Source organism: Thalassophryne amazonica, chromosome 13, assembly GCF_902500255.1.
Source record: "Thalassophryne amazonica chromosome 13, fThaAma1.1, whole genome shotgun sequence".
Lineage (NCBI taxonomy): Eukaryota > Metazoa > Chordata > Actinopteri > Batrachoidiformes > Batrachoididae > Thalassophryne > Thalassophryne amazonica.
In genome coordinates, this window is record NC_047115.1 from 4,761,603 (window position 1) to 4,765,591 (window position 3,989).

A 3,989-nucleotide genomic window follows, 5' to 3' on the forward strand; every position below is an offset into this window, starting at 1 on the left:
ACTCTAAATGACCTTGACCTGGTATTTGCAAATGAGCTTGTAGCAAACACCCCATAACGTGTGTTTAACAAAAGGTCAATATAATTTTGTACTGCACCAGTATGACATTGAAAAATGTGACTACTCTGTTGGCAGAGGTTGTTACGTTCTGAGCACAGCCCAAGCTTGTTTAAAGAACTGTATGTGACAAAAATGGATTTGTTAAGCCCATAATTATAATAATTGCCCCTATGGGTGCGGGGGCCCACACTAGGTGGGCTCCAGATGGGAGAAACCTGGGTTGCCCACGTGGGTTTTAGGTAGGGCCCATGGGAAGCCCACCCCAGCTAAGCCCACTATGAAAGCCCCGGACAAAACTGACTGGGACCCAGGTGGGCATCCCGGGTGGGGCCCACTCACCAGCCCATATGTAACCCTTTTGCGCCCTGCATGTGTGTGTTGACGGAAGCGAGGAGCTGCCTTTTTTTCACACGTGCACGCGGGAACGACTCGTCCGTGAAAATAAATTTATTAACTAAACGGATGTATAAACAAGTGGTGACTGGTTTATCGGGGGCATAATGGTGACGTCACATTATATGCTGTCCTCCAAATCAATCATTTATATATTGACCTCCAAAATGAGAGCCGCTGTTCCATAAAGTCAAATTATTTAATGGCTAATCCTCTACACTAATCAAAATGATATTATGTTAATTGATAATGTTTACAAAAACAAATCTATCTTAATCTGTTTTAAGTGGAAGTGTGCCGCAAGCGGTGTAAGGGCTTGCGGGACACGTACCTCAGGGAGAGAAGGATGGAGGTCAGGAAGAGGGGCAGCAGCACACCAGCGGAGGAGATGGAGGTTCTCTGGTGTCCTCTCATTCCTGGACCCATTCATGGCTCCCCGGCCCACTACCAGCAATATGAGCCAGGTCCAGGAGCCACAAGAGGCCCAGAACCAGGGCCTCCCTCCCTCATCCACCTTGGACCACAGTCAGAAGGTACAGTGCAACTAAAACATGTATTTTAACATGTCTTTTAAAAACGTCCTAACGTTATGTCCTGTCATTAAAGAGGATGATGAAGAGCCCAGGACCTCTTCACTGCCTGAGGTCCCGTCAGGCTCAAATGACCCTGGTCCTTCTGGTGCTGCTGCTGCGCCCACTCCCACAGGTGTGTGCTGGTTATATTACAATCCACCAATCAATGTAGTTTTTCTTTGTTTAGGGCTGTTACACACTGTAGAAATTGTGGGAAATCTAATTTAAATTTTCACAGGACAGAGAAAGAGGAGGAGAACCAGACCACAGGAGGAGCCTTCTGCGGTGGAGGCTGCCATTTTGGCAGCTCTCCAAAACCGGCCTCCACCTCCACCCCCTCCTCCTCATGAATTTAGTGCCATGGAGCATTTTCTGCTCAGTTTAGCTCCATCTCTTGAAAGACTGCCAATTTATGAGCAAGAAATAGCTAAAGTGGAAATTCAGAAGGTTATAATTGATCATTCCACATTTGTGCTTAATTTGGAACATTCGGCCCCTCAATAGATATTTTTTTTTTTTACAATATAAGTTGGCAGTTTTTCAAGGGATGGACCTAAACATTATCTCCATCCTTCTCTCCCTACCAGCCTGTCTCCAGTTCTTTAATTGTGTTATCTAAATATTCCGCGCTTAAATCAATAATCAAAGTCCGCCAAAATATAAAAATACACTGGGCAAACAGATGGCAACAGAGGTAAATTGTCATACGATTGTCATAAAGCAGTAAATCATTCGTAATGGGAATTTCCTGGTAAAATGTGGTTCAGATAATAACTGTTTAGATAATAATATAGACTGTTATTAACAAAGATATTTAATGCCACCCAGTAGTGCTATCTAGGGGCTTTCAGACAGGCTGCCACAAGTAAATTGGTAAAAAATAATATATAATACATATATAATGATGAATATATATTATAAAATTGACTGCTAAATATTGTTTTTGATATTTTATATATCTTTATATATTAACCAAAAAATAGTCACTGCTTTTATGTTCTCTTATTATAAGCATGAATGATTTATTGCCTCCTTTTGACTAAATGTAGTTTTCAATGCTAAAATGAAACGAGTGTGTGGTGCTGGGATAGAGTGGATACAAAAAATAGTACAAAAGTTTAAAACAAGTCTTTGAGAACAGTTACTAGGGAACATGACAGTGTTGAAAAGTCTGTACATACAATGGCAACAAGAATAAATAAATTAGTTTATATATATATATATATATATATATATATATATATATATATATATATATATATATATATATATATATATATATTTGTTTCATTTTATTTTCCTAATAAATAATAATTACCTTTTTAGTCAGTGATTTTTTTTATATATATATTTGTGTGTTCTTGCTTATATGACAAGTAATGTAACACATGTCACTGTTTAAGGACATTTTTTAATGAAAGACGTGCGCGCAAATTCGCCGAGTCGTTTCCGTGACGACTCGGCGAATCTGTGTGCACCGCGACAGATAAAACACCTCCGTGTTGAAAACCATTTGTAAAATTCAGGCGGCTTTTGATGGCTTTCAACAAGTGAGTAACTGAGAAATTGTTTAACAGCTTGGGCATGTTCCAACTTGCCCGTTAAGATTTCCAACAGAGGTGTTTTTCCTGTCGCGACCCCCCGCGGTCGGGTCCGGCCCGACATGCGACTCTGCCCGCACGTTCTTTCATTACAAAATGTCCGTTAACAATGAAATGTCCGAATAAACTCATCATGCCGACTTCTTCTGAAAGTTCTCTGTTCTCTGATGACTTACTGGGTCAACAGAGCCTGAAATGTGGAAGTTTTTAACTTGAAACGGCGAGACGCTGCTGCCTCGAAGCGCAGATCGCCGTCAGGCGCCGTGGGCCGTCCTTAAAGCGACACTACCAGACCAAAATCTCTCATCAGCCGTTAAAATTTTTACCGAAAACCAGCTGAATTTATCGAATGGTGTCCACTCAGTTGTGCCTTACAGTTTTGAAAAAAATTTGATCAAACAAAGCAGCAGTCTCTGAGCCATTCCTAAACAATGAAAAAATCGACGAGAGGGTGGGCGACTCCTCACTCAAAGACTGCCCACAGGCGAATGACGTAACCGACAGGCGTGAAAAAACTCACATGCCCACGAGGGTTCAAGCATGTCTGACGTAATCACACGTGATTCAAATCCATATGGGTTTTGAAAAAAAATAAGGTCGGATACTTTTCTAATAGACCTCGTATATAATTAAAGGGACAGCACTAAATGCTTGCAGTTATTTTTAGTATTTGTGTAATTAATTTGCCATAAATACGCGAACGACCAGTGGCAAGTCAGAGGAGACTGGGTCACGACATTTGATTTTCTTTCAGCAGAAGTGAGCTGTTCTGCTCCTGTCCTGTGTGTCCTCACAGCAGCAACCGCACGCTGCTCCGTCACCCTCCCTCCCGTGCGGACTGTGTGTCCCATCGGGGGAGAGGAGAGATGAGCAGAGCTGTGGCTGCTTATTGACATTCATTCACATTACAACCCCTGGCAAAAATTATGGAATCACCGTCCTCGGAGGATGTTCATTCAGTTGTTTAATTTTGTAGAAAAAAAGCAGATCAATGAACTAAAGTCATTTCAAATGGCAACTTTCTGGCTTTAAAAACACTATAAGAAATCAAGAAAAAAGATTGTGGCAGTCAGTAACGGTTACTTTTTTAGACCAAGCAGAGGAAAAAAATATGGAATCACTCAATTCTGAGGAAAAAATTATGGAATCACCCTGTAAATTTTCATCCCCAAAACTAACACCTGCATCAAATCAGATCTGCTCGTTAGTCTGCATCTAAAAAGGAGTGATCACACCTTGGAGAGCTGTTGCACCAAGTGGACTGACATGAATCATGGCTCCAATACGAGAGATGTCAATTGAAACAAAGGAGAGGATTATGAAACTCTTAAAAGAGGGTAAATCATCACGCAATGTTGCAAAA